The following is a 24,240-nucleotide window of genomic DNA, read 5'->3' as shown; positions in this document are numbered from 1 at the left end:
AAGCCTGTTCGAAGAGGGGAAGATCTTTCAGCTGGCCCCAGGCTGGGACGGAGGGGGATATATAGGTGGAGCATCAAACACCGCAGCTCCTGCAGGGACTTTTTCTGAAGCAAGCCCAGAAAAGAAAAGGTTACGTCCAATAAACCGCTGGTGTTACAAGAATTTAACAAAGACAGAAAATCACTCCTCAAAAATGAAGAAAGAACAAGATAAAAAACCACTTGCGGGATTTTAAACTGATACTTTTGAAACTCAACCATACGAAACCTGAGTGAGGAGGAACTGCACAGAGCTTAACTGAACAGAGTTTGCTCCACGAGCTTGTGCAACTGCTACTAGCGATGCATGTATCACGTGAAATGAATTAAGTGCCCACTTGTTAGTCTTCACGAAATCAATAAACTTTTATTCCTTTTAAGAAGCATGAAGACAAAGGAAAAGGGAGATCAGTTTGAAGGATTTTAAAAAAGAGTAATTTGAAATAAATTGCAATGTCAAATAGCTGAAAAGAAAAAAACAAAAGTCAGTATCCTGTTCAGTACATAATTAAAAAAGCTAACACGAACAGGTCAGTCACTTTATACCAACTACATGCCTTCTTAGTCTAATTTTAAAGCATTTAAATACTCTTACAGTATTTAGCAATAAGAAACTTATGAGAAGTCATTTAAATTCATTAAAAATATACACTGAAGTTATTTTAATATGAATATATTGGAAAAAACAAACAGGCCCAGAAAATTTTACTTCTCAGACAGGGATGTTTCTTTCACAATGATAAGTTTTTTTTTTTTTTTTTTTTTTTTTTTTAAAGACAGTTCAATGCTCCAGCTGGGCTCAGAAATCTCCTTTTTACTGAGACACAAGTCACAACTCCCACTAATTCAGTGCCCTGGCCAAGCAGACAGGAAAACAGATGTTTTCTCCAGTCCTTGGGAGAAAGGCTGAGGTTGATACAGTTCAGATCATGAAAATGGGCACCAAGGTTGAGCTACTTGCTCAAGAGCACAAGAATACTTTCTGCTCTTGCTGTTCACAGTGTATTTTGTAAAAATGAACATGGTTAAAAAAATGACTGACAGTAATAATTTAATCTCTCTCCAAGGGAACAAGCAAGAAATCTATTAATAGGAAGTAGTAATTCAAGTAGCAAAGATCCTAACAAAGCTCTGCCTTTGGATGCTGGAAGGAAAGCACTCTCCTTATCCAGCACATAGGCTTTTGTATGACCCCAATGTGCCCAAGATACGTAATTACCACACGACATTCGTTAACTGTCTTAGAAAAATAGAAGGGCAGCTCCTGCAATAGGACAGTCGGGAAAGATGAGCGACCATCCCTTTCCATAGACCCCCCTGCCTGAAGCCAAAATGAGCCTTGATCCCGATGGCTGGGCTGCTCCAGGACAGCCATCCTCCGTCCACTCCGTCCATATCTTCCATAAATCACAACCTCCAGAAGACATTTGGTCCTCGGCGAAATACGGGCACCGGGTGGGAGGAAGAATCTCCCTCTATCGCAGCCTCCCTCACATGAAGCCAATGTGCTCAGTCACTACTAATAGAGCATTTATTAGATCGCTTTATCTGATACAAACTCTGAGGGCTGAAGCTTTTTTATTTATGAAGATGCAATCAGTGTCAAGAAGCCTGCCTGCAGTTTCATGAGATTTGAAATTGTGCCTCCGTTCTTTAATTCAGTGTGGAAGAGTAAGTTTTGACATATAAAAAAGGCTTCAAAAATGTAGCTCTGCCTAGGAGATGAAGCCGCCTCAAAGGCTACACTCCAAAGGAATTAAAAAGCAATGCAGATTGTGGGAAAAAATTACGTCTTTTTGACTTACTTCTCGCTATTTCTAATAAAACACTCGTCATTTTTGATGCTTAAGCAAGCTCTCTTCAAAATGCGCTGCTTTTTTTTTTTCCCCACAGAAGTGGGAAAATATAACAATCTTAATGCAAAGGCCAAATTTAAACTCATGAGACCGAAGCCACACAAAATAGTTCATGTTTCTAATGTCCGGTACAAGAGAATCACAAAACGTGGAGAGATTTAAAGACAGCAAGTGGGCTGACCTAAATTACAGCAAATCTTAGTCCTTTGCTAAAATTGGTAAAGCCCTTGCTAGGCTTTTTTACTTGAGCTACTTGCCACTGCTCAGACAGCTGGGGATGGATCACGTAATGGCCACACTTTCTAACAGCTTCTGCAGGACTTCAATACTGCATCTAATGGGGGTCAGTCCACCACAAGGGACACATTTCAACGCCAAGGGGGCACTGAACCCAAAATTTACAGAAAACTAGTTTTCCCCCCTTTTAAAAAGAAAGTTTCAGCTAAATAACCGCAGTGACCAAACATTCATCACCCATCTGCACAATTTTGAAGTGTCAAACAGACACTTGAACAGAAAAAGCTGCAACATGTGAGAACACAGTTCACAGGAAGACCCCGTGTTGTTGAAGCCTGAATTTGAAGCCTTGGTGGATCTCAGCTCAGAAATCTTGTCTTTACTCAAGTAAACTGAAAAACCGAAATCAAATATTTAACAACACGCTCCAGGCTTGAAATTAAAAAAAAATCACTGGACATGTCATTTGTAAGAAAGAGGGAGTGAAGAAAAAGCTAAAACTGAGCACAGGCCTCTTTTCACATGTTTTCAATTAGTGACTGGGGAAGAACAGATTTTGAATGCTTAAGGATCTACGTATTTACTTAAAAAAAAAAAAAAACGACTAACATATGATATGGCAATACTATAGAAAAAAAGGGGAACCACATAAACAGTTCCTGGAACACTATCTGAACACACAACACAGGCAAACAAAAACGCATGCAAAAATCCCCCCCTTCCTTTTGGGGACTTCAGACTGGGAGAGATAAAAAGAACATCCTCAACAATTCACCTTCTACTAATACTAAAACTGAAACACATACCTAGACCGGCTAAAATTACCGGCTGCAGTGGTCTAAGTGTGTGGCAATTAAGTTGGGGAATTTCAGCATTGTGTCTCATTAAGATGTGCTGACTACTGAACTAAACCTGATAGTGGAGTTAAGTGCAAATGATCATTACTAATTTCATTCAACGTGCAAACCAAACAGCATATGTTAGTAGAAGCTGATGCTGGTAGTTTAATACGGTCAGTTTTCAAATTCGAAAACAATAATGAATGAAAACTGAAAGGAATGAAAACAAAGGCATAAATACATTTTTATCTATGAAAAAGGGTTTTTTTTTTTTTTTTATTTTCCAACCTCTTGCAATTCTGTAGTTATGAAAGAAGTTTTACATGGTTAAAAGGATATCCTGTTTAAGAACTGAGATTTAAAAAAAAAAAAAGTCTATAGAGTTTTCCTGTGTCTCCTACCCACCACATTTCTTTTAAGAGGAAAAAAAAAATATAGCAAGCAACACAACTCCAGAAATGCAAACTAAAGGTATCAAAAGTAGTACAGTCCTTATAATCAAGAACTACAAAAAGTTCTTAAAATGTGTCTGAACACATGAAGTATTACTAAAAGTACAAAATGAGACAGAACAGTAAGTAAAAAAATGTTTAACGTGTACTTTTATGCTATGGCATTATTTCACACTGACAACTATTTTCTGCTCTGCTATTAACTGAGATAGTAAAAATAATACCAAAAAAAAAAATTTTTGAGGTAAGCTGAGGAAGTTCTGGAGAATTTTAGGTGCCACTGATCTGAAAGCATGAATGAGATGTCCTTGATAGCACTGCCATGTAAGAGACAACGGGGGTTATACCCACATAGCATAACAACAGATTATGGAGCAGTAATTAATACTTGACAAAAGGGTTTTAAAGTGAAGACAGGCATGATAATACCAACTATCTTTCTGTATATTTTTCATTTATTTTCAGCTTCCAGTTTAGGTCTACACATGTATGAAAGCCCACATAGCCTACACTGCATTAACAACGAGCTGACTGACAGATCACAGGAGAAACTTCAAAGGAAGGGTCATCAGATAACATGAAGGCTTCGAGCCGGTCCCAGGCATTTGTTTTGCCTCAACAGGACTCAGCTTCCTTATGAGTCACCTGGAAATAAAAGAATTAATTATAGACAAATATTTGAGGGCGATACAACCTGGCAGAATAGTTAATAGCATACGAGATTCCCTGTTCTGTGCAGGAGAAATAAATAAATAAAATGGTTGTATGATGATGGTTGCTTTCTGGACTTAAAGACTGTTTGATCACACTAGAGCAAGTGTTTTTAGATGTCAGTTCTTAAAATATTTTAAAATTTATATACTTCTAAAATCTTACTAAACACTTCCTTACTGAAATACAATAATAATGACCTGTATATCTTAAAAAAGCGAATGGCCAGCTCTTTACTAGTTAATCAAGGCAGATTACAGTAATTTTAAACTATTTTGCCTAAAGACTTTTATCTCGACTCTTCCAAACCCCCACTCCAACACATGCTGTTTCATCATCTCCTCCTGCCTGGTGGCACCATGCTGACAGGTTTGGGTTTTGTCCTCCCCCAAGGGCTGTGTTTGACAACTTTTAACGAGTTTGACAACTTCTAACCAACCTTTGCTTCCTGGTGCCCTACAGGGTATCTGAGATGCTAATCTCTAATACAACTGCAGTTACACTACAGCACCTTGCATCTTGCCTTACAAAACACAGGCAAACAGGAAACCTCAAGACTACTTTAGCGGCAACGAATTTTTGCAGAGCTCCAATACTGCACAAAAATTAAGCTTGTTTTCTGGCCTAAGTGGTTTAGGACTCTTTTTTAAAGAAACATAGAGCACCAAAGCACATAAAAATACCCAGAAAATAATGTCTTACTAAAGAGTCAATACAACCACTCACCACTCAACAACAACAAAAAAGCCTTTCTACTTATATAATAATATATGAAAACATGATTGAAAAAAGCTTTCCTACCTAATCTTTCATGAAGCGTATGGTGTGAATCATTGAGTCCAGATGAAATAATCAGGCTCATTTAAATGATCTTTTAATATGCAAACTCACCATTTTGGGAGAAGAATCAAGTGAAATTTCCCAAAGCAAGACCTGCATATATTTTGTGTGCAGTCCACAGTTTTAATGATGATGACCATCTTTGACAGATCTAGCTCATCTCTAGGCTTTTTCCAGCTCTGTAGGTCCCATTCAAGCATGAAGGTGTTACCACAATGCTTACTAGGCAATAGAAGAAGCAATAATTGCAGTTGGTGCGGCTTTTTCCCCTTGGCAAGTACCCTGATAGCCTACAGTCAACATCAGACAAAATGGAGGAAAAAAAAAATCTTGTCCCTCCTCAAATTATACCGAGCACAGTACTTTTCAGAACTGTAGCAGCAGATTTGGAAATAAAACTGCCAGATTCTCAGTGCCAGCTACAAAACCGAAGCCCCCTGCGGTCAGTCGAAGGCCACGCGCTGTAGAGCTGCCTACCACGATCCCGCTAAATGTGGGACCAAGAGGCAGTAAGAGGTGTGAGGAGCACCTCGCTATAGAGGCAGAGCAGGCCACAAGACTAACACGTGGGCACCCTACAGTCAAGGCTGCCCCACTAGGCAGGCTGAGGCAGCCTGCTAAGTTGAGGGACATATATATGAAACGCTGAAGCTGTCAAGAGGAAAGCACTCTACTTTTACAACAGTTCATCTGTGGAAGTTACGAAAAGAATAAAACTATATTTTAAAAGTGGCAAATTAAAATGTTATTTTAGCTACTACCTCTATTGTAGTTGAAGGAAAAAAAAACCTCTCTGGATGTTAGAAGAGAGACTGCAAGTTTAAGCTCTACATTTAAATGAATTCATGCAGGAATACCTTGTTTTTTTATATGGTGTTCACTGTGTTTAATGCTGTGACCTTCACATGAGCTGAGCTTCCCAATTTTAGAATAAGCTTCCCAATTTTCATTTCATTAGTAACACTCCTATGACAAAAATTCCTGGTCTGGGGCATGTCAAGTTACAAATACTTAATCAATATGACACTCTTTAAAACACATGATATTAAATAACATCTTTCCTATTCATAAGTGATAAGCACTCAGCTGTTTTGGTAAGCTAAGTTTTGAAAAACCTTTTGATGTCTTACTTAAAAAGAAAAGGCTATTTCTATAGCCTTCCTGGAATAGCAAGCTTATTATGAAGTAGACTGTGCTCATTTTTAGCTTCTGACAGATTATTTAAATTTAAAATTGTATTTCAAAGGACAAAAAGTTGCCATTCTGCAGAAACAAGCTCCTATCAAATTAACGCATGTTAAAGTTTAGTAATACTAGTTAGGAACCTTATAACTTACCCATGCTGAAAAGAAAACTTATAATAGAGTTATGTAAAAACATTCTATAGAGGTCTTAGCTAAGCTGGAACACAGTATAAGCACCAGTGCACAGGGTTTATTATAAAACCTGTCTTGAGTCTTTCAGCCTTTCATGTAAGAGATTACTAGCAAGCAATTGTCTAAAGACAACCTTGGAGGGTTTTAAAAGAAAAGGAGAAAGGATATTTCAGCTTTTGTCCCCACCTTTTTTTAGTTTTAATAAACTTATTTTTATTTCAGCGGGAAAGCAGGTCAAAGATGAAAAGACGGTATTGGCAGCTTTCTAGAGACCAGACAAAAACTGCTGAGCAAGAGAGGATTTTTGTAGTTAAATGATTTTCTTAAGGCTTCATCCAACCTAGCCGGTATTTTTGGAAGAAGATATTTCTCCCCACACTTCTTAATAAAGAACTATTCAAAATTATATCCTTTCAGACCCTCTTAACATACACTTATCAGAAAGTGTCGAGAATATGAATTAAGTTCTTTGTGGTTTTAGTCTATTGTAAAAGGGGAAAAGAAACAAGGCCTGAGCACCAAGCAATTCCCACCGCGGGAATCGCTGGATCCCCAGCTACAGGCAGTTTCCCCCGACGGCTTTGCCCAGGCTGGCGGGGACCGGGCTGTCCCTCTCGGGCCCCGTCGCGGGGCTTCTGCTGCGAGCTCCCGCGGCCGAGCTCGGCCAGCCCGCGAGGCCGCTTCGCCCTCCTCCTCTCGGCGCCTGCCGGGAGCCTGCGCAGAGGCGGCTGCTGCCCATGGCCCCGTCTCGGGGCTTCCTCCAGCAGAGGTGGCTTCTCACTTCATTGCAGATGCGTTGCTGTCAAGATCCAGCGTTTCTCACTTTCTAGACAGCAACAGTAAACTCAAGACCAGGAGTCTTCAGACTCTAGCTGCAAACAAGCTGAGACAACACAATATGGAGGAGGTATCTCTTCCACTTTACATTCTTTGGCCGAAAGGGAACAAAACATAACATCAAGCCTGCTCCACATTTAGGTAAATACACCAAGGAGGAGACCATCAACTTACGTCTTCCTGAATTCTTTTTAAAGCGGCTCTAGGAAAACCACACAGCTAATAAGCTGTTTAACTGCACTACAAGAAACTCCTCAAGGAAAGAGCTCACATTTCCTCTAAAACAGCTGCAGTGTTTTTTTTTTTTTTTTTAAATAGGTGTTTCTACCAATTCTGAGGTATGGATGAGCTCAACATGTGCTAGTGTTGGTGCTATTATCTCTCCATCCCTCCCAGGGGGCAACACTTAAACCTACCCACAAAAATCAAGACATGAGAGAGAAGAAAGTCCAAGCACAACTCAACACATACCAAGGGTCTAGATTACACATCATTTTACACCTACTAACCTCTCCACAGTCTCTTAAATGAAAGAGCAAAAGACAAACACACAAAACCATTGAAAAAGCAGACACTGTTGAGAAAAAGTTTAGGTAATATTACCTACGTGATACACTGAAAAAACATACTGTTTGGAGGAGGAGGAGTCCTGAGCCTACTGCTGTTCATTCACTAAAGGTGCCATCTTTATCCTAGCTGCCAAAATAAAGCTTCTTTTCGCCTTTAAATTAAAACATTCAAATACTCATACTTGATATGGTGAATTCTATGAAATCTTATAAAAGAAAGATCATTTAATTTCTTTAAAGACTTAACAAGTCCCACGTTTTAAAAAGTGTTTGGATGATTTGCTTCCATTTTTTTTTCCGTCCCCATGTCAAACATTGGGTCCTGTAAGAATTGTACTTTATTAGAGGTGGTAGCACATTTATATATTGTATAAACAAAGCACAGTCCTCAAACATAAGCATAACCTTGTTCTTATAGAGAAGGACGTTTCCCTGCTAATCCCTTGAAACACTGCTACCTACTTTTCCAGGGATTTCACTTTAAACTTCTATAAAATGCTGAAAATAAAATTGAACTGATGACCTTCTGTTCCCCACAGAATTATGCTTTTTTATTATTTTTAACTAGAAAGAGGATGATATGTTTGACTGTTCAGATCAAAAAATATATATTTCTAGCAACTCAAGCTATTTTTTTAAAGAAAAAAGTAGCATATTTTTAGACAACTTCAAATTGATAGTCTTAAAGAATTTATCAGCCTCTTTACAAAACCCTGATCCAATCCATCTCACAAGAGTAGGAAATTGTGAAAGATATGCATATTAAAACAATTTTTAACTTTCTAGTTCACAGAGGACTAAGTATTTTATAGGACAAATTCAGACCCTTAATTCCTAGCTCTGTGAGCTTTGCAATTCACTGTCATATCAAATACCAAAAAAAAAAAAAAAAACTCATATTTCTCCATTTGTAACTTGAGTGCCTTGGAACAGAATTTTTATCCAATACGACCTACTTCTCAAACCGTAAGGCAAAATTTCAGAGATTTATAGAATTCATGGTAACCTACTAAAAACCTATTTCCAATATCGAGCCAGAAAGCCACTTTCTAGCTGCAGCCTCTTTGAACATGCAGTTAAAAGTAATTACCAGATATAAGATATCATCATTCTTGATTCCACACTTAGGTACATAATCAAAGAGGCAGCTTAAAAGATAGAGCTGTGGATTCCAGGAAGAAACATCTAACACCGTTGCGATGGTTCTTCACCCTCTAGTTTTTTTCCAGTGCTGCTGAAAATTTCCAGTTACATTGATTTGTGTATAAATCAGCTCATCTTCCCGAAGAAAATCCTAGCAGAAGCTTGGATTTTGCGATAGCTACTCAGAAAACTTCAAATTTTGGTCTTTTCATTTTCTGACAAGACGTACATCAAAAGAAAACCCATAATTCAAATGAAGGGATATTCTTGGATTTTGTACAAGATGAAACTGAATAGTACAGGTTCACAAATCACATGGTTGTCACATCAGCAACTGCTGTTTTATGTTGCACAACTCAAAAAGCATGAGCCCAGGCAAGAAAGGGAGCTCCAAGTCTCTCACTAAAGCTACTGCTCCCCTTCTATCTAACATGTCTTTGGAGACAGACTGGAATTCTCTCTTCCCACTCCCAAAGCACAAACACACTTCAAACTCTCCCTCTCCCCTTTTTACAGATAGGAGAGGTTTCAGAACAACCTGTCCTATATCCCTTGGAAATCCTTTAAATTCAAAGTCAAGACTGCTTTGGTCTGGAATGTCAGCAGCATTCATTTGTTTTAATAAAACCATTTCCTACATATCTTCCTCCAGTTCAAATGAGTTCCTCTTCAATAAAATAGTAACTGCGAGTGCTCTGCAGCATGATTTTAGTGGTGAATCTCTCTCAATTCCTCAGTAGGAGGAGGCGGGGGGAGGAGGGAGGACAACAGAAAAACCATAAGAAACATGGTTCCCAGGACAGGGTAAGGAATGAAGGGAAATTATCAAAACATTTCTGCAAGACATGCTCAATGGAATGCAAATTTCTGTAAGCACATCAATAAGACACTCTTTATTCCAAATTCTTATCTTGCAGTTCAAGTGTCAACTGCTCTAATACTGAAACTCAGACAGTTGTTCCACCACCATTACCCCAACACTGGTTTTCCACTGCACCAGGGTGCTGCTAAAAAAAAGCAAGCCTCTGCAAGAACACTTTCACCAGATAAAGACTAGGACCATCTGACTTTTTCCACAGAAACTAACCAAAAAAAGCAAAAAATAAAGTCTGAATTTCCTGCTAGCAAAATATTCAGAGACCAACATTTCCTGGAGATGCTTCACTCATATCCTCCCTTATTCTCACTCCTGTCTGTGAGCAAAACTGAATCTTTCCAGATTCCTGTTCTATCCCCTTGCAACCATTTTATCTTCTGCTAGAATTTTCTCCGCAGCCCACTTTTCTGAGTAAAATCTCACTGCAATAAGCAAATGAATTCAAAACTGAACATTTGGCTTTGGATGCCACATTACATTCCTTTTCATCTAGAAACGTTATGTACCCTCCCACTGATGGGATGTTCGATCCTCACACACGGACACATTTTCTTCCTACCAGATAACAATAAAATGCATCAACAAATGTGAAAGAGAAATAATAGTCACCGAATAATTTCCAAACAATGAGACACACTTTTGCGTACTGAAACTAAGATTAAATAAAAGAAAAACAGGTTTAAAACCATACGAGTCTGTAATTTAGAAGTTTAGCTACTGAGTTCTTATTCCTTCCTTATAAATACAACTAAAAACTGGTAGCAGTACTAACAGTTCTGCTTCCATAAGAGTGGCTGTATCATCACTGCTTCATTAATGAGTTTAGTTGAGAACTAGACAAGATACTTAAGAGTTTGGCAGCCTCCTATGGTACTTTAGTACTTTAACTCATATTCAGGAGGTAACATCTCTCAACTCTGTGGTGGGCAATGATAAAACAGAAGGAAAGTGGCTCCTTCATCATCAAAATCAGAGCACACAGAGAGGAGTTGGAAGGAACCAGCAGCATTACCAGCTCTGCAGTAGGCCTCCAAGACTGGCCTTTTAAGGAACACGTACAGGAACGCCAGGAAGTGGAGAGAAGCGAATGAGAAGGGGGCAAGCTACAACCTGACTAGAAGCAAACTTAGAAAATTCACTAATTACATAAAGGTGGGGTGCAAGGTGGACACACTCACCTCTCTCCCGCCAGACCTCTGAGATAATTTGCAAGAGAGGAGAACACCACCTTTTCCTCTCCCGGAAAAAGTGCTCCCAGGCAAAACCTGGATGGCCGCTTGCTGCTGTACTGCCAGTTACACAGGAGAAGCCTCAGGACTTCCCTAAGTTCCAGGATCCCTCCGTGGTTGAGGCACCTCAGAGCAGCAGTGCATCCTGCGTGGCTGAAGGGCAGGCTGCTGTGAAGAAGCACACATTTTCCTTACTCTAATGATGGTAAATCCAAGTTCTGAAGAACACAACTGTCAAAAACTTGCTTACAAGCTGGTTTTGTAACTGGTTTTGGACATATTTATATAAAAGGACTGTAGTTCTAGTTAAGTTGTTAAAGTAAAACTAGGGTTGTCACACTCTTTACTTCAGAGATAAATGTTTCAGCTTATGAAGCACTCTGACCCTCGGCATCGTGAAACGTTACTCCAGCCAGGCAGGAGCAGATCATTCCAGCCCTATGGAAATCCAGGAGCAGTTGGGCAGGCCACTGAGGGACATTCAGAGAGAATTAAAGGAGGAAAATTAGTACTTACTCTGACTATTTAATCTTCAAAGACAACTTCAGAGAGAGCAAAGGTAAGGAGAAGTCTAACCCTCAGCTCAGTGGCTGTTATGTGATAACTTGGGAATTAATGGTATGACACAATCCAGTATATCAGGGAATGCTTTAAGCATGCAGAGACAAAGCTTTGATTTTGGTAACTTTTCCTCAAACTTAGGCTTTTGGGAAAATCTGAATCCCCCAAACCACATGCTGCTTCAGGCAAAGGATCTCTCTGACCCACTTGCAAATTTGCTTGAGAGGCATCAATAAAGTTAGTGGCATGTTTCACTAAAAAAAAAAAAAAAAAACCCACGGCACACAACAGGTAAATTTTATAGGCCAGTGGAAAAAGGTGCAGCAAAGGATCATGGGGATGAGAAGTGGTGGAGAGAAATGCAGGGACTTGCAGTAGAAGGGGAAAAAACAGCGCAAGTAGCAATAACAGAATGAGGTACCTGCAGAAAGGACTGAGCATGTAGGGGCTGAATCCAAAAGCAGGAGAGAGATCACCTAAATGAGAAGGGGGAAATAAAGTGTGACAGAACAGCTGGACGGTATGCTGCACAGAGCCTCTGTATTGGGGAACAACAGAGAGGAGGACATCTGGAAAAGCCTTCACGATAAGGAAAGACGGGATGAGAGCTGCAGGGAATCCCTGAAACTCTGCAGGGAATCCCAGGGAGGGCACCAGCTTAAATCTGGAAGGAACTTAAGATGTTATAAAATGAGACCAAACCTAAAACAAGGAAAACAAAGAGTTTTTAAAAATATTTCTACCTGTATGCACAGTATTTTATGCTCTATACTACTGCCACCTTAAAAAAAAAATGAGCAAAAGGACAAGTCCTCTACAGTTAGTAGAATTCAAGCTTTGCTAGCACACAGTAAACAGTAACTGCAAGTCCAGATTAATTGTCTAAGTTACTGGAAACACAATTCCACAGCAAATATACCATACTTTAAGTATTTTCTCTTCTGTGAAATCACCACTAGGAAGTTAGCCAGAATGCCTCTTCAGCAGGCAAAATGTCATGCAGCAGGTAGGAAATGAGACAAACTGCATGTACGAGCTCTTCCCGTTCACAAAAATGCTGTTTTTTAAATATAATTTGATCCTAATCATGTGAATGTTATGTTATATGGCACACATCGAGAACACTACTAGAAATACAGAATTTTATAGTTTTAGCTGCATTTAAAGCTCCCCAGAACCTGCAAAGCAGAACTGCTTTCTGAGTGGTTACTGAGCAGAGGAGCATTATCATTACCTAGCGCTTCCAGCGACGCGGGATACCCCTCCTTCAACGTACCCTGTGCTACCTCAAAGAGTTTCTGAAGATCATACTCTCGAGTCGTATCAGCAGCTCCACAAAACAAAGCCCAGCGCACAGCCAAATCTTGTCATAAACTGATTTAATGTAGGGATATGCCTACCCAGCAACCCCATGAATGGGGACTCAATAGCCAGTTCTAACAGTGCTGCTCCATTTAACCCTGGTCAAGACACTTAAATTGGAGTATTTTGATGGCCACATGCTTAGTCTTAGGTCTATTTCTAGCCGTGTTCGTGAGCTAAGTAACATGCCAGATTCTTTTCATAGAATCACAGAATGGTTGAGGTTGGAAGGGACCTCTAGAGATCATCTAGTCCAACCCCCCTGCACACGCAGGGTCACCTAGAGCACGTGGCACAGGACTGCGTCCAAGAGGGTTTTGAAGATCTCCAGAGAAGGAGACTCCACAGCCTCTCTGGGCAGCCTGTTCCAGGGCTCTGTCACCCTCACTGTTAAGAAATTTTTCCTTAAGTTTCTGTGGAACTTCTTTATGGCCATTACCTCTAGTTCTGTTGGTGGCCATCACTGAAAAGAGGACAAAGAGAACAAAGAGAGAACAGAACTTTTTTTTCAGAACACAAAGTTGGTTTTGTCTAAGAAAAACTGACACACACAGCATGAGAAGACCAAGTTCATACTGGCTATTAAACCACAAACCTACTTCCACCAGGAAAAATGGGATCACCTTTTTGTTTTTGCTGAACTGAATTTTTAGGTTCCGAGGAAAGCCGTGCAGGGTTCTCTCTCCGACAGGAATCCATGCGGATTGCAGCCATAAAAAATACTGCAAAAGCTACTCATGGGCCATACAAGATGCAGTTAATTTTGACAAACCCGAGTTGCATCTGAGGCTATCACCACAGCTGGAAAAATTTACAGACAAGCGACTCAATTATCTATTTGGAAATTCTTAATAAATAAGCTATGCTTTTATTTTCAAATAATTACAATGATTACAATAGGAAGCGCATAAAAACATCGTTAAAATTTAAAAAGACAGTATCTCTAAGATTACTTAACATACTGCAGAATTGATTTTTTTCCTTGAATTAACACAGGTGGGTGTATGCTAGTGGTTTGGGGGAGTGGAGGGAAAGGGAGCAGAAAGGATTCTCCTCTCCTGTCCACAACTGCAATTCAGAAAACATGATACAACTGGCCTAAGACATAAAGGGCAGCGTTGTGCAAATGTGATCATTATACTCTATAAATATGTTTTGAAATAAAGCTAAAAGCTGCATTCAAAGGCTTAAAATAAACACTTCAGGCACCTGGGATAATTGAAATAATTACAGGATTTTTTTTTAAAAAAATTGGCACCTTTGGAAAGGATCTCGGACATGTACTCGGTATGTACCTTCCTCTCAAACACTTCCATAACCAAGACTTCCATGAGACTCACTTGTATGAAACACTACAATAATTAATATTTCCTTTAGGTTTAATGCCTCAAAAACCCAGTTAACAACTGCACATGTGCTGAGCCACAGAAAAACGCCAGGAAATGTTCTGAGAGTTTCACCAAGTTAAAGAAAATAACAAAAAACCACAAGCAAGGTATCATATTTCGCGAGGACGAGGGTGAGTTTTTCAGAAGCCCTGCGCAGGCGGGTCCCCAGCCCCACACGGTGGCACCATTTCGGCGGCAGCCCTGGCCCACCTGGACGCGCGAGGCCCCGCGGTGTCCGACCTCCGCCCGCAGCTGGCAACCTTGGGCAGTGCTGGACGGCTGCCAAGGCCCTCCTTTGTACCCTCTTTAAAGCACAAACCGCGTCAAACAGTCTCCCTTCTGCACACACACGTATCACTTGGGGACCTGAACAGTACGAGTGCCATAAAGATGTAAGGAAGGTTCTCAAAACCTTTCCCATGCTACTAGTCTCCCAAACTATTTTAACTTCACATGTGTAGCAGTTACAAAAAAGTCTGCTCAATGAATTTTTTGAGAAATTTTAAAATTGGAATGTTTTATTGAGAAAATACAAGGTGAGACCTATTTTTTTTTTCTTTAGCTCAAAGACAACATAAGTGAATGAATAGCAAGTTCAAAACTACCGAATATGACTACATGCAATATGCTTTAAAACTGTTTAAGTGCTGTTAGGATACTGTTGCAGCAACTGTAATGTTGAGACAACTGTGAGAACATTAGATTTTGTCTGCACTATCTCATTTCTGCCAAAAAAATAATAAGAAAAAGATTTTGTTTACTTGCTAATAAACAAAATATATGAATGCATCCATTCGGGTAGGCAGAGCAGCACAGGTAGGAGGGAGCAGAAAAAAAGCCAGCTTTAACAAATAGATAAAAGGTAGCTTTGCAGATCTCAATGACCATGTGGTCATTGTAGCTATGTAGCCCTTAGGACCCCAAAGAACTCCAGTACTTCTCAAAATTGTATGAGGAAGTATTGTTCTCTGCAGTTTGGTAAGTCTAAAGAACATATTTTTATACAGTTTGTGAATATTTACTCTGTGACCAAGTGCATTTCCTTTCCAAAAGGCAAGACGTTTAGCATGTCTGCTCCAAACAAAGCATTTCAAGCACTGGCTGTAATACAGCCGCACCTATGTGATAATTCCCTTCTTGGAAAGAGACCAGAAAGCTCCATGCTTGGCAGAATCAGATCTTTACCAAGTTGATTATATTTCATCTGAAACGTGCATCATGGTGTACATATGCACCCAAAGGTCAGAAAAGATGCTAAATGCATGAATAATAAAATTCAATTTCATTTTGTTACTGAAATGGGGTTGATTTTGAACATATTCTGGGCTCTCATACTGAAAAAGAAGAGACCTGAGATTCCAAGTACCAAGACCATTCCTCTCCTTTTAGGGAACTATTATGTATTTTTGCCTTTTGGGAAAGCATACAGAACAATATTTTCTTTTCTTTTTAAATTCTGTTTTTCAAAGGGTAGAAAGTTCCTGCATAAGCCAAATGTCAGAATACTCTTAATTTGTTGAAATACTCTATCTCCAGACTCCAGGTTTCAACTGGCTATGGGTATAAACAAGTATTTAAATGTAATGGGAAAAATATCGATTGATTTGAAAAAGTGCTGAGAAAAGCCATTGAAACATCTTAAATCGGCTATTTTAGTATTTCAGAATTTCCTGCTCTAGTTTGAAGGAAACTAAATCATTGGCAAAAACATACATAGATGTTTAAAGTTAAAGACTGGACTGCACTAGCTATCATTTTAATTCTAACTGGTTCACCTGCATATTATTAAAGTACTTAACCATCTGATAATACTTCACTGAAAAGACTTTTAACAGAACTCGCAGCAAAATGAAGATATGAGTACTTTATATATTGCTTTGCATGTTAAGGCTCCAAGGTGACAATAACTAATCATCCTAACTTTTGTCTGAGGAAGGTTCAATTTTTTTTTTTTTATCACGAATTCAAGGAGGAAATAATAAATTTGCCTGGAAAATCACTGACCAATATTGAGCTTGCTACCCCACAGGCTATGAGTGACCGCTCTTTCTCCATACCCTCCCTACCACCGTATCTTGCCTACAGAGCCTCTGGGGAAAACAAAGCCCCAGACCAAAGCAGCAGATAACAAGAAACAGCAGCCCAAAACAGCTGTAGCAATATCCAGTGCTTAATTAATAATCCGACCCTATTCAGTTATTAAAAAACAACAGTTCAAACTGATTTGTCTCAGATTACTGAAGGAAAAAGGAATCTGTTTAACCAGGTAGCTCCTTATCTCCATCTGCAAGAGCAGGGCGCGAATCCCTTACCTTTGGCACGCTGGTAAACGGAGTCAGGCAGGGACCAGCAGGACTCTCTAACGGCGGCACGGACACGAGGACCTGCAACAAACAAAGAGCACGTAGTTCAGCTTTACCGCCCGGCTGCGAAGGGGAGCTTTATCCAGGTAATTCAGGCTGCAGAATGTCAAGCTCTCCTAGGAGGCTCTGCAAGGAAGGCAAAATCGCTTTGATTGGATCCACCTATTTGGAGTAAATAGAATCTTTCTTTATATCGAACTCTTCTTGATGAATACAGACAAAACAGAGTAGGATCATTCCTTTATTTAGGGGGGAGGAAGAGCAGTCCAACAACTGCAGCCACCACCACGTAGCAGTGAGCTCAGTGCAGAGTGAGCCCCGGAGGAGGCCACGTCGCAGGGCTGGAGGACACTGGCAGGAGGGGCCGTCAGCAGCTGCCCCCACCACAGAAGCTGGTCCCACAGGGAAGCCCTCCCTCTCCCACATACATATATACATATAGATATATATTCTACATTAGAGGACAGATCAAGTTCAACAGCAAACGGACAGGATGCTTCCATACATGAAGCAACATTAAAACCCTGGGGGAGGGCAGATATGCTTCTCTACTGGCTCATTGTTTTGTAGTGCGTGTTTCTCTTCTGGCAACAATGCAAGGAAATCTTGAATAACATGAGAAAGTAGAGCTGGGGAGAATGAAAGTCCAAATTCCATCTAAGCTAGTAAGATAAAGTTCTATTTATTTCAGTAAAAGAACTTTAATTTCATTTTGCACAGCAAGAAAGGTTTCATTTTCACAGCTCAATTAACATTCATTAAAAATAACTCAGAACATTAAAGCTGACAGTGCAAAGAGTCCCAGGAAAAAAATACACAGTAAAAATTCATCCCTGCCAACAGTTTGAGAGTCGAATTGAAATAAAACCACAAATGAACAGACACAGATGCACAAACATGGCTTGGCTTCCACTTCCTCAGGGCTCAACTCTGCTGCATTTTTCCTTGTCTCCCATCACCCTGCTACGAAGTCACCAGAGGAGGTTTTTGTGAGGCGAGCTGTGCTGGGAATCCTCCCCTATGGGACACCCCTCCATTTCCATTTCCCGCCCCCACAGGCCACCCTGTGACTAGGGAAGTGACTCAGACTCAGGACGGAAACTCAAGACCTCAGACAATATTCAATTCTAGAAGCTCAAAAATCCTTCTCATGCTGTGGCAAACGGAAGCATCAGTTAAGGCTCGAGATCATCTTCCACTGAGTCAAAGGTCTTGCACTGTGTTTTTTATTATTATTATTATATTTTAAACAGGAATCAGAACTCTAGAAGGCTGCATTTCATAATAAAGACAGGACAGGGCAAGAAAACCCTGCGCACTATAATCACATCCAATAGTATCTGTGCCTACTAGCAGGACCATTCAGTGTTATGTGCCAGTTTTAACACTAATACATTTATGACCGCAATAGTGACAGTTAATACAAAAGATATGGCAAAGTTCCTTACAAACCAACCATCAGAGGCTCTGATATTATAATACTATGAGATTCAGAACCTAGGAACAGGAGAAGACGCTGAGGAATGAGAAACACAGAGTAATCAGAACACGTAGGAAAGGGTGATGATGAATGTGTAGGGTAGAAAGACACATTTGTCTTCTTCCAAACTGCAATCTCGATTTGCCCCCATTTGATTTTCCAAACTAAGATCTTCAGGATAAAAAGGACTAATTAAGTCTCAGAAGCAAAACCATCTTTGAATAGTCAGATACTTTAAAAATAGGAGTTTGAACTTGTGCCTGAACACAAGCACTGAAAAAAATAAAATAAAATAATAATAATAAAAAAATCAATAAACACCATATATGATAAGCAGCTTATACGTGTAAGTCTTGTTACAATAATCTTTAAAAATTGCAACTGTAACATGTTAGTGCTTTTGTAATGATAATTGTAAGAGGAACATCGGAATTTATTAACCACCCTTTTTTCCAATGAACAGCTCTAAAATGTGGCCCATTTTATTTACCCCCATGGCTATAATCCAGATTCAATCTTACAATAAGTGCTGCAATGACAATTCTCTCAGACTCTTCTCCCAATACGAGACTATCTCCGATTTAAATTCTAACATGAAATAGCTAAGATAATCTCTTTGATACTTACTATGCTAATACACAACAACGACCTGCCCATAAACCTATAGTGCACATATGAGGGTTTTTAATGCAAAGGATAAGTCACACGGGTGACTCTGATAACCATGATGAAACTCAACAACTGACATATTACTAGTGACCTTCTGGAGAGCAAACGAAAAGCATCACATTAATACAGATCCTCCTGCCGAGATGATCCTGCTGGCAATCTGCCATTTCATTACACCATCCAGCTCAACTTCTTCAACATTAAATATTGCCTTCCTTTGTAATTGACTGAAATACACTGGAGCAATTGCAGGTAACCACTCTGGGCTATTAGAGTATTCCATTAAGACTGCTCCATTAGGCAGATATTTCAAATGAAGTTATCTCTAAATATGCTACGTTCAAAATATTTTAACTGCACAGACACTTGGGCAAGCACAATCCTGATCCACGAAGCAGCACAGTGGCAGCAACCACTCAGAACAGCATGAAACCTCAATTTGGGTACAGGGAAAAGATTAGTTAAGACACTACAACATGCTTAATATTTTAATCCCCTATTTATATATCCTCCTTCTAAAACTAAGAAGATGGCAAATTTAAGTAAGGCAAATATTCCTTAAATCAAGTAAGTCAATGCATTTGCTGAATACTAAGTTTGAAAACTAAGCACAGAGCACAAACAGTGAGTAAACAAAAAGCAAAGTTTCATTCACATGGTATTTAAGGTTTCAAAATAATAATAAAAAAGCCATATTGCATTACAATCTGTGCAACATTTTGAAAACAGAAGATGTAAATCCAGCCATACTGCATACTCCACACAATTAACCTTTTCCTCCCTAATACTCTGGTTCCTTTTCAGCAGGGAAGCAAACAAAAAAGAGGGGTGGAGGGAAGGCGCAGGAACTGCATTCACTAGCTTGCATGCAAAAAGAGATCACCAGATGCTTTAAATGCCGGCAAGATGCAGGTCTGCACACTGGCTAGGAAAATGAGATTGACTCTTGGAGCAAAGGCAAAACTCTGTGTTTTAAACGGGGCTTATTTAGGGCTCCTGTTTGGAGCTATGACCAAAGACTGTAAGGAGTAGCAGCGGAAATTCTAGTCTCTTCTCAAGAGAGCCCAGGTGCAAGGACAGATATTTTCTGTGCACATCTCTGGAGTACAAGGACTGTAGCAGAGCCCCTGCCCACGGTGTTTTGTGTCAAAGAGGAAACTGGGAGGTATTTAGGTATCACTTGTTGAGCGAGCAACGTTTTTTATAGATATATTTTTCCGGGGGTTTAAAAGAAAATAATACAGCCAGAGAAAACATAGGCTGGGTCACATTTGGTTCACACGCTATCAAGTGACTCCACTGACCTGTGCTTTTCTTTGACTCTGTTGAATGTTCTCTGTAGGCTCTGATATCTACATGATACCTGGTGATGATCAAAGGGGAAGAGAGAGGCTTTGTACATTTGCTTCCATGGCCATCATACCTCTATATCGCTGGCTTTTAATTCAGTTACTGTGGACTGTAGGTCTTCGGAAGATGACCACAGCAGCAGACCTCTTCACAGTATTGTGCACATGTAAATTACTAAAAAATGCACACCTGCGCTGGAAAAAGCTATACGCAGATGCCTTGTGAAAAGCTGGAAACCTCTAATTCAGATGAATTAATATTGCATCTGTCTCAGCAGTTAAGTCCCTGACAGAGTATCAGAGAAAAAAGCAGCAGACTCCTTTTTACTACTCTTAGTTCAGGAGTCATATGTCTAAAACAAGCAAATTAACATCACATTTATACAATTAGAGATTTTCTTTGGACTGAGATGTAACAGAAAAGAGATTGTAAGAGGGGCTACAGAAGGATTTCATATCATTATTAGGGTAGGCTAAGGCATGCTCAGCCCACTGGCAATTCCAAGTTAATTGTAGCCCTTATTAGAGCCCCTCTTCTGCTAAATTATGCATTCTGCCTTAGCCCAAAGAAAATCTGCCCTATTTTCGTATGTATACATTCAAGAAAGCAGCTGTCTGTGCTATAACAGCACCCTCTGAATTTGAAATAGCAGAGAGACTATGGTCTTAATGCTAAAACATACAGATAAGGTGATGTTAAAAGGGGACAGGTCAGTGGTTACATTGGAAACGGCCAGGCAGACTAAGGGAGAGAGAAGAAATGGACAGGGCAGATCCTGACTGATGCCTTTGGGGGAAACTATCAGAAACCTCTTGATAACTTTCAACCAGTAAAGCACAAACTCGATACATAATCTTGATAACGCAAGGTCCGATATTGGGTGCGACAAGCCCCACTGCTGCAAGAGCCGCTGCTGTCTGGCAGCTGCAGCCCCACTCGTGCTGGGCCCGTGGGATTTGTTGCGCTCTTCCTTGCTGCAGGTGCACGGTGCTGCAGCTCGAGGTTTCCTTCTGAGGAGCTAGCAAGCTCTGCCCTACTCCGCTCAAGCTGTTAACTTGAAGCAAATTAGCAGCAAGTTGAAGAAATCTCTTTCCGAATTTCCCCGAGCAAAAGGAGGAGTGCAGGCAACGCTATCTTGCCTACTCAAACTCTGCATTTGCTTTGCAATAATGCAAATTCTGAGCCTGTAGAATTTAGTTAGTGTAGCCATTAAACTGGAGCTCCTTAATAAAATGTATTGTTTTCTCCTCCCTTAAACAACACAAAAGCCCTTACTTTAAATTGGAATACACTCACTTACTATCTGGTGTTAAGAGTCCAATAACACCCTCATTAAAATCATCTTCCTGGTGAGGAACAAGCCATTTATCAGCTGAGATATCTGTAAATCAAAGGCTGGGAAGAAAAAAAAAAAAAAAAACTGCCATTCCAGATTTAGAGTTTCTCCAAATCTCCTTTGATAATCCAACTGAAGGAAAGCAATGAACTTCAAGTGTTTCAAGTATAGAACTGCTGCAACTAGGGACTTCCAAACGACCTCTTAGGCAAATTGTAAGATAAACCCTTGGACCTCGGCAGGGCCTTGTTTCAGACGCAGCCTTGGAGATGTCCCCAAGCACAGCAACGCAGGGTGCTATCACACAGTCTTAGCATATTGCAGGAGGGCAGTCCCTAAAGTCACCATCTCAAACCTGCAACAAAACTGCTACGTTTCTCAGATCCAAGAAAAGCAACTAACGCTGGAGTCACTATTTCCCCAAAGAACACAGGGTCTTTACAAACACCTGCTTTTCTCTTCCAAAACTAATGGGAAAGAGTTGAACCACTTTTTGTCTGAATTGCACCAGAACCTTTCCTTCGGGTTGACAGCAGGATTAAAGAAGTTCACACAGCTCCTAGGGTTCAGCTGCAGCACACAGCAGCTGTGGCCGAAGACATTGCCAGTATTGCAAGGTCACTAAATATCCCAAAATCTCGTACTACTCAACCCAAACTCAGCAATAGAGCTTTTCAGCACTGAGCTTCTTCCCTTTGTCTTGAACACGTTTGAAGGTGCCTTATTTTATCACACTAAGCTTGTGTCAAAGACAAAAGATAGAAATACTGCAATCTCTATAACAATTCTCAAAAACAAGATTGCCTATGGCAGCTGTCAAATTAATGACATCTCCAAACCTATTTAAATACAGTATCTGGGAAGAAATTCAATTATGTCATTTTTGTCTGAGCTTACCAGGGTTGCAAGTGGAAATTGTTTTCAAGCGCAGATTAGCTATATATGTAGCTCCAAACCTGAAACCAAAAAGCAAACCAGAATCTAAGAACACATGACATTTATGCGCACACAAGGGAGGGGGAAAAAATCTGCTACGCATATGGCAAAAGGTCAAAGCAGATCACCTTGTTCAGACCTGTCCCCTCAAGGCAACAGCATCCAAGTTGGCTTTCTAAAAAACAAGGTGTGTTGACTACAATAATTATAGAATTGAATCCTTCATTACCAGTGTATTTTCTTAAACTCTTTTTTTTCCCTTCAAAATATGATTCTTTAGACTACAGGTGCAAACAATGCAGTTTGGTGTTCTTCAAAGCTGTAATTTAAAACTATTTGCGGTAATGATTTATAATGTGTCACAGGTTTTTAGATAGCTCTGTAGTAGACAGTTAAAGTTTTGACAGGAAAGAAAAGTATAGACAGGAAAACCACTAGTAGTAGAATATTGTTATCAATTTCTCAGAAATACAAACTAAATTGATCTAAAACTTACCTGAAAGAAAACACTATTTGGTCATACCCAAATATTAAGCTGCAATAAGAGCGGTTATCGAGGGTTTTTAACCAAAGGGCACAATTTCTTGCTGCTTTTATTCCTTTCCTTAAACTAGTCTAACCACTGATTTCCCTTTTAGCTTGAAAGCATTTGCATTACTGCTCAATACTGTGGCAATTTCACCTTGCTGAACTTTGCCAAGAATTCCTTTTAGTTGGGGAAACGTTGAGAATGTGCAGCTACCAAACTGGAGAACCTATAGCCTTTAATTCAATGAAGAAACCATTAAAAGGATTTACCTTCCCTTTATTTACAGATATCTGTACTTTCACTTATTAAAATAATTGCTTATAAAAGTTCAACTGTTGCTTAAATGAACCTATGCAAAGATTGGCTTCTGAAATACCTTCTGCAAAAAATAAGCAAGTGACAATTAACTGAAGTCATAGAACAAAACTTTTATATCAATTACAAATAGATAAATAAGCTTTTAAATAAGTGAAAGAGATCAGACTGCAATCCAGACAAAGTTTCTAACCCTGACCAGTCTATATACAGAAGAAAACATTTCCAAGGGTAAAAGTTTCTTTCCCTATTTATTTTCTGAGTGTTTCTGCATATCAACATACCAAATTCAGGGGACAGTAAAGCGTTCCTCATGGATGGGCCTACATGTGAAATTGCACATTCCACGATGGGCCAGGATGTGTCTTACGAGCCATGATTACACCAAGGCTCATGCAGATGAAGTCTTTCCCCGGGCATCCTTATGAGAGATGTTTAGAAAAGTCCGAAAACACCAATCTATTTCTGTCAAAATCTGCTAAATCCTAGAGTGTTCAGCTAATTCAAAAAGTACTCCAGAAAAAATGGATACTACACAAAGGTACAATTGTGCATGCTGCACATAATTTTAATTCTCACCAATTATAATCTTCACCTGCTCAGCACATTTTATCTCAAATCATTCTTAGAAGCATGCGCAGAGATCCTTTTGCAAGCTGCCAACTTTGAGTATTACCAGCTTGGACCAAATTCAAACCCATGACCTACCACATTTTCTGATCTTACAGAAAAGCTTAATAATATAATATGCCTGAAATTCTAACACGTTAATTTTAACTTTCTTCAAGTATTTTCTTAAAATGAAAAATGTACAGTATTTATTTTAAAATAGCTTGCAATTTAACCAAGCAATTAGTGAACTTCAGAAATATTTTGGCACAGCCTAAAGAACAAATTGTTTCAGCTTTTTTTTTGGCTTTTTTTTTCTTTTTTAAAGAGAATGAGAA

At 39.6% G+C, this 24,240-nt stretch overlaps 1 protein-coding gene across 2 annotated transcripts in view; it reads right to left on the bottom strand.

Annotated features, from left to right (window-relative positions):
• Nucleotides 1–16,721, bottom strand: part of NCK2 (NCK adaptor protein 2) — a 51,013-nt gene extending 34,292 nt beyond the window's left edge. The window contains exon 1 of one of the 2 annotated variants that reach the window (XM_088530380.1): nucleotides 16,628–16,721. The gene's annotated coding sequence lies outside the window, so the exon portion shown is untranslated. Of the gene's footprint in view, nucleotides 1–3,851; nucleotides 4,028–16,627 lie in introns of those variants that run through there. The other variant, XM_088530385.1, reaches the window with a different exon arrangement.
• Between the last annotated feature and the right edge of the window lie 7,519 nt (nucleotides 16,722–24,240).

Source organism: Tinamus guttatus, unplaced genomic scaffold (assembly GCF_059628265.1).
Source record: "Tinamus guttatus ecotype Peru unplaced genomic scaffold, ASM5962826v1 Tinamus_guttatus_pri_ptg000030l, whole genome shotgun sequence".
Taxonomy (NCBI): domain Eukaryota; kingdom Metazoa; phylum Chordata; class Aves; order Tinamiformes; family Tinamidae; genus Tinamus; species Tinamus guttatus.
The sequence above is the reverse complement of the archived record's forward strand: the minus strand, read 5'-3'. Positions and strand labels throughout refer to the sequence as shown.